Genomic DNA, 8,506 nt, shown 5'->3' with positions numbered 1-8,506 from the left:
CTTTTTTATGATATTAAATGACCCACAATAAGAACACAATATATTGAAGTGGAACATCTATTGCTTGGTGATCCTACCTAGTCAACATCAAAATACCCAACAATTTAAGTATTTCTCTTATCTTGATAAATGAGTTCCTTTTCAAGGGGTTTCTTAATATACTCTAAGATTTGTATGACTACTTTCGAGTGGTCTTGTCAAGAAGGGTTTAAAAATTGACTTACTAAACTCACTGTAAAAATGATGTTAGGACAAATTAGGTAATTAATTAACCTTCTCAATGTCGTAGGATAAGTGAAGGTTGTCCTTAGTCTAAGACGAGTTTGACTGTTAAAGTCATTGGTGTCTCTACAAGCTTAGTGTTTATCATCCATGTTTCTTTTGGAATGTTGAGAGCATATTTTCTTTGAAAAATGACAAAATTATCTTTGGATTGTGCAATTTCTACACCAACGATACCTTAAATGGCAATATCTTTTGTTTAAAATGTTTGAGCAAGATATTGTTTTAGTTGTACAATATCCTCCTTATAATACATCTAATAGCAATTTTATCTACATATATAATTAGAAGATACATTATAAGTAAAAATGAAAATAAAATATAGAATGACTAACAACACTTCGTATCATTCAAAATTGCTAGATGATAGTCCGAAAATGAACAAACCATTCTAGATAACTCTCCTTGAGAAAAAAAATCTTGGAAGTTGCTCAATGTAGATTTCTTCAAGGTCACCACCATGTAGAAATGCATTTTATTTTGTTAAGAAAAAAATAATCTAAGTGGTAAATATTTACACTAAGTGGTATATAATTACAATAAGTCAAATATATGTCATTTGACCAGAAGAGAGAAAATGTCTCTTGATTCCTCTATCATCTAAGGAATTAACAAAAATCTTAGTTTCCCCCTAATATCTATAGAAAGCTAACCAAGGTATCAATCCAAGGACAATCAACTCATTTTGTAGCTAATTTGAGTTTATGATAGCCTTAAAAGATTAATAAAGTAGTGTACTATAAAATGATGTGAGAATGATGCTAGGAATATACATAAACAAAAAGCTCAAGGCACTCACATTAGCAAGTTCAATAATAATTATTTCAATGCAAATTTTCAATGATATCTTCGAATTGGTTGTGTGAGAGAATTAAAATAAGACATGAATATGTAGAACTATAAAGAAACATGTATTGAATAATTTTATGCTTAAGTACAAATTCAGAAACTCTTTGATGAAATACCTCAATGAAATCCTAAATTTCACCAAATATTTAATAAAATGCTTGAATGAACTAACGTAAGAATTTTGCAATGAAAATTACCTAAACATGTTTTTATATGATAAAATGAATGCTCAAACGGTACCAAAAACTCAAGATAACAAAATCACTACCATACCGATTTTGATAGCAAAGACAATTTAAAATAGGGTGTGACAACTACTATGATCATATGGTGTTGAGATTATGATGCTCTGCTAACAATTGTAATAAGTTTCTATATGCCTAAGGGTATGGATTCAATGCAAATATAAAATAAAATATGCAGAAAATGCAAAACCACTGACACACTTGACAACAAAGTTATTTAATATTGAGTTTGATAACTTTGGGGTTAAGTGCATATTTCATGATGTAATGGAATGCTATTCATGGAATGATCTTTCTATCTTCTGAACATGTATGAAATGATGTTAATGGAATGTCAAAACAGAGAATCACCCACAAATGCACTAATTAAAAATGCAGAAAGCTTGAAACTAACCTAAAAATTGAGAACTAACTTTAAACTAAGATGTAATTTAGGAAATTTTCGATGGATAAAAAAATATATTTTTCTTTTGGGAATCACCATATGATACGTTTCACATCTGTTTTTTTTTAATTATTTAAGGAAGTTCCTTTAATTAAGCAACACATTTTAAACCTTTAAATTCACGTCATTTAAAATGTCTTTCATTTTTTTTTTGTCAGCAATAAAATATATTAATGATAGAGTTCTTATGGTGTTCCAACCCTTTTACACATGTAGACAAAAAAAAAATACAAAACAAAAAAATATTTAGCCTTTATGCTATAAGAGAAACAAGGTGATTTAGACCTAAGACATACACACATCCAAAAAGAAATTTTACCATAGCTTCTTCAAACACTCGATATTTTAGAAACAAGAAATTTGTTCAAAGTGTTATTGATGTAATAGTCCTAAAGTGCCGCTAATAGGTATAATAATTAGACCAAGTAATTTTTAAGGGTGATCAATTTCTTCGTATTGTAGAAATTGATTTGAGACTCTTTTCATTTTTTTTATGGCGCCATTCAAAATGCCTTTGATGATGTCAGAAGTTTTCAAACTTATGATTGTAAGAAGAGTAGCTTCTGCAACATCAAAAAGCAAGTCTAGACTATCAAAAAGCAAGTCTAGACTATCAAAAAGCAAGTCTAGACTATACATCCGTGAATGGTTAGTACATAGATAAAAATATTTTTAACTTCCTAAAATAGTGAAAACTTTGCAAGATTTTGTATTGAGATTGCTAACTTTTCACCTTACCCTATTGTCCATCCAAGTTTTATACACATGGACTCAATTAAACGCCCACCTAATAAGTCACATATATATCACTCATACCTATTATAACAATGACATATTATACTTTTTAACAACCTTCAAATAGTTAAAATCTTGATCAAGGAGCATTACATGTGTCATCTCACCTTTATAATTCACATATGTGCCAATAGAATTGAAACCATTGTTCCTTCTTTTAATTTATAGAATCAACATGTCTATTTTTGTTGCACGTATCCATTTACAATATTAACCAACATAAAATCTAAAGATAATGAAATGACATACATTAAAGATTGTTGTATGTGTATATAATTATTTAGTTTCTCTTTCAATTGCATGTGTCCCAATTAGACCAGGTCACCACAATACTTTCATACCAGTATATACATAGATCCACAAGACTAATTACAAACCTACAGGTTCTAAGTGTATAATCTATCATAAACAACAATTCCAATAAGAGAAACTTGCATTAGGAACATTATTAGTAATTCATGTCCATCTCTTAACATCACATTCAATAACTTGTATACATTTTATTTCAATGGTTAAATCAGTATTAATAGTTAAAATTGTGTTAAAAAGTACATTTCTTGTATTCTTCTCAAATTTTGACATCCTTTGCCATACATTTGGATAGGAGGAAAAAAACAACATAAAAAAAAGAGAATATTTTGAAAATTAAAATTTTGTCTTACTTTTTATGGTTGCCCAAAGATATCTCTTTTCGAAGTATAGCAAGAATTAAAACCTTAGTGGATCACTTTATGAAAAAAATTATAATTTTTAAATTTGTATAACTCCCTTGCTTTGTTTCCCACATCGAAATTATAATAAAGGGTGATGGTGTCCGTACCAACCCATTGGTAGTGAAATTAGTTTTAGTGAATAAATTAAGAATATTTTGCAGCAACAAGCACCCAAAATTTCTGTGGATTTTTCTCCTCTTCAACGATATATATGACGATACGTGTGGAATCATATATAGTTGACAATTTATAAACACAGTAACGTTGTTAAATGCAAAAGGGTTTCAAAAACATCAAGATTTTTCGCCTTGTTCAGTGTATCAGTGACCTGGAAAAAGTTTACGTCAACAACTATAGCATTAGTTTAATGATTCATATATGCAATTGGCTTCCTATCTTTTCAAGATGCAACTACTCACCCTTTAGATATTGCTCCTTGCAATTCCACACAATTTAATATCACTGTATGCTTATTCGCCTGCAAAACCCTAACTTTTGTTTTATATGCTCACTCATACACAACAACACAGATTCAATATTCTTTATAATTACTCTCAACATATGGAGAAAAAATAAAATAATTTCTTTCATAAATCAAAATTATTGCTTGTGTATTATTTATGAACCTATAAATTTAATATTTACCATGGACGGATGAATAGAAGGGATTAGATTTGCAGATGAGAATATTTAAATAATGAAAGTGAGAGATTGGTAGTGAAGATTGTGTATATAATATTACTAGCAACAATTTAGCTGTAATGGGGTTAAGATATACCTGTACCTTGTTCATTAATATATTTTGTCTTACCTAAAATAAGAGTATTAAATGAACTCTTTTTTTCTTTCGTTGAACAACGAATTTTATTTTATCGTTGAACAAAGAATAACGAGGTAGAAATTCAAATGAAGATATACATTTTAAAAACAACTGTTTTTCCTTTTGTTTTAAAGAAGATCATATATATTGAATGAAATGACATCAAATTATCGTATATATATATATATATATATATATATATATATATATATATATGTATGTATATGTATATGTATATATGTATGTATGTTTAAATATTGTTACTTTTTTATATAAGATTTTTTTTATCAGCACTTTTTTATATATGATAATTGTAATAATATTTGAATGCAAACTATTCAAACCTTAGAGTGATCCTAATGGATATACTTGAATATTATATGCAGTAGCTTGAATTACATGATACGATAAAAGCTAAGAAAAACTGGAAATGATCATTCCGTTTCCCTTTAGACTGAAAGTTAAGAGCATGTTTGGTTTAATTAGATGATAATATTATATTTATTTAATATTTTTATAAATGATTAAAAGATGCTGTAAAAAAAGAGGTTAAAAATTGTACCAAAAAGAAAAAGCGTTCAAAAAATTGTACCAAAAAGAAAAAGTGTCGCATTGTTTATTATTTTACATTTTGATATTAAAACCAAAGATATTTTATGAATAAAAGAACAAAAAATTTCTTGAGCAAAATTCCAAGGGTTGATAAATAAGTTGAAAACCCTAGGGTTTGAATTTTCTTACGATGTTATCCAACTTGATTGTGGATAAAGATGCATATGTTTGAAACATTTCCTGAAAAGAAAATGCATGTCTGCCAAGATTCATGCATACTTCAAATTTATTGTGCTTCTGCTTTTCATCAGTTTGTAGCCGGCTGCCCCTTTCCAATCCAAGATTAACTATTCCTATGTCTGTCAAAAGCCTGAAATCAGAAAATGACTCATGCATTTATATACAGTGGAAGACAGGATAACTTTAAATAATAATAAATTTTATTATGATCGATTTTGAATTATTATAATATTATTTGAAAAGATAGATTTTAAATTCAATATGATCTTATAAAATTTATTATTTTGGTGTAAAGTATAAAATTTGGCATTTTTATTTGTATTTGAGTTTTGGTGGAGTAAAATTGAATTATTTGAGGTTTAGAGATATGGCAGGAATAAATTAAGAACCCACAGACAGCATAATTTTTTTTCTTCGTTTCGCTTATTGACTGGCTCCAGACATGTCCCTACAGCTAGAATCAATTTCTCAAGTGTTTATTATTTTGTTGGCTTTGGGTTTATCAATTGACAAAAGTGAAAGAATATGATTGAGTCTTTTCTTTTGAATATTCCAATAATTAATTTCAAAATAGTGAAAACCTAAACAACTCTCTTGTTCAATGTATTCTTCAATCAAATAAACAATATATATATATATATATATATATATATATATATATATATATATATATATATATATATATATATATAAAATTGGGAAACTCTTCTCACTTGTTTTACAGGATGAATGCAGTGAATGTGCAGAGCAAAAAAAAAAAATATAGTGAAATCACATTTCACTGGTTAACATTTCTCAGTGATATAATGGGTGGAAAACCCAACACACTAACAAAAATATAAAAAATTATGAATGTTATTTTAAGTGTTTTATTAAGTCCGCTACACATGTAAGATGTAACTGCGAGAAATATAAATTTATGTTTTAAGAAGGCAATGTTAGGTTTGGAGGCATTTCGATTAGGGTATTTTGGATGTGTTTCCATCTAAGTAATGGAATATAAGTTAACATAAAGTTAATCAAAAAATTATAAGAGGATATGGATTCATGCATCTAAGTGACTAAAGTGAAAAAGTAATGGAATATAAGTTAACATAAAGTTAATCAAATCATACCTTCAAGTTCTTTTATATTGTTTGATAGGACTAGGAAAAGAACTGCTCAACCTATACCTCAAAGACACCATGTCCTGCAAACAGAGAATAATAACCTGACTGGTAAATTAAAGTTCCACACAGAAAGCACATTATATTACTCAAAATATCTAAATTTATAAGCTCCATCACAGATTAATTGAACTCTTGCTAAATGAAAAGGATATTATTGCTATATAACCAAATGGATAATATACTTTGATAACATTTTTTTGACAACATTTTAACACCATCTATATGTCATTCTGTGATTAGTCCATGTTGGTGTTTATGATTATTATTATTGATTGTGGAGTAATTTTGAACCAATCACAAAATGATACGTAGATAATGTTAAAATTTTGTTAAAAAAATGTTGTCAAAGTATTATTATCCATAACCAAATAGGCAATATGGTAACACATCATATAACTCATGACAATAACTTGGGCTATTTTATTTGAGAAGTAGAAAGTATTGAGGAAGTGTAATTTGTCATATTTTCTTGTGATACTTTCCAATCCAAATAAAATAACAGATCTACATAGAATAACAAAACACATATGAGAGCCACATTGTGATTCTTTTCACAAACTAAAAGCTATTTTTTTTATTTATATTTCGTATAATTTTTTTCCTAAGCTTATGAGACATTCGTTTATAGTGTAATAAACTTGAGAATTCATGTGTATAATATATACCAGTTGAAAGTAAATAATAGCTAAACATATTATTTTTGCACTAGAGACTCTGTAATGTTTATTTTTAGTTATGACTATTATGGAACCATAATTTGAAAGCATGTTTTTTATAGCATTACTAATACAAGTTTTCTTTCTTCTAAAGACTTATGATTAACTACTATGTATACATACTATTTTTATTATAAAATTATATATATATATATATTTGTAATATTTAATATTTAAGTCTTGAAAAAGTATTCAGTATATATCTTCAATTTATATAGATTTAGATCTAAGTGCAACGCATTTTCTTTTTCATATTTCCAAACTAAAATTTTATCTCATATCAAACAATCCGTAAGGGTATGTTGGGTCGAAACGAAAGAATATATGACAAAAAAGAAAAGAAAATAATTAGTGAAAAGTATAATAGTTTATTTGAGAAGAAAATAACATGAAAATAAAAGGAAATTATTATCCTTTTAAAATAATAAATAAATAAATTAAAATTAAGTCATTGGGTAATTACACAGATCCATATATTTATTAATTGACCTCATAAATGGTTTTTAAATCGTTATCTTTAAATTAAAATATCAATTTTATCTAATAGGTTAACTTTGATAGATAATAATAAAATATTTATTATTTATAAAATTATAACTTTATAAAAGCATTTCAGGCACTTAAATTAATAAAATAATATCACTTTGAAATAATCTTATCTAACCATATCCGGCAGAGGTAAGAGATTGATACTTTTGAAAACTACTATAGCATATACATATCCTAAGATATTATAAAATATTTTTAGAAATTTTACAGATAGTATCTTATAATATAATAATTTATTATGAGATTTTATTATATTTTTAAAAAAATATGATATAATAATTGGTTGTCTAAAATATTATAAAAGCTTACTTTCTCACCGATGAAAAACAAAATACTTGAGATCAAATTAAAACTTACAGATGTGAAGAAAAATATTTTCTTTCATTTCATTTTCCTACACCATTGTTCCACTCTACATATTTTTCTTTTAAATCAACTATAAGCTAGGCGCAGCCATATAAGGAAAATTATGCTTCTTTAGTGAAGAAATTAATAATATAATTTAGCACTGAGTATTTACAACTTTTGGTGAGTTTTTCTCCTGTATAAGAACATGATATATGACAAATGGTTGCGGAATCATAGCTACTTGACAACTAGTAAAGCATCGATGATGTTAAACGGGAAAAATATCCAAAAGCATCCAAATTTTTCTCCTTGTTCAATGTATCTTGAACTGGATAAACCCTATGTCTACATGCAAGTAGCATTATATTAATACGTTTTAAGTTCAAAAATGGATGTTTTCAGTTCCAACTTTACAACAAGTCATGCTTTAGCTAGGGTTCCCAGTGTTCCCTGCAACCAAAATTTAAGAGCTGAGTTCCATTACTTCATGTTCATCAACCAATTAAATTAACAACAAAACCCTAAATTGTGTTTTATGATTATCAATTGGCAGCAGGCTTAATAAGACTTTTGATTTATGTAGAAGAATGATAGTATTTGTAAAAAGAAAAGAAAAAGCTCATAAGATTTCTCTCTGTGTGGGCTAAAATACTATTACCACTTAACGTTAAGGTTATTCTTTAAAAAAATATATCAAATAAAATATATAAAATATGGAAAGTCATAAATAGTCTAATTGTTTTTCGAATCTTAGAAATATCTAGGTCAAAAGAAAGGTAAATA

The sequence above is a fragment of the Vigna angularis genome, chromosome 2 (genome assembly GCF_016808095.1).
Source record: "Vigna angularis cultivar LongXiaoDou No.4 chromosome 2, ASM1680809v1, whole genome shotgun sequence".
In the NCBI taxonomy this organism is placed as follows: domain Eukaryota; kingdom Viridiplantae; phylum Streptophyta; class Magnoliopsida; order Fabales; family Fabaceae; genus Vigna; species Vigna angularis.
The sequence above is the reverse complement of the archived record's forward strand: the minus strand, read 5'-3'. Positions refer to the sequence as shown.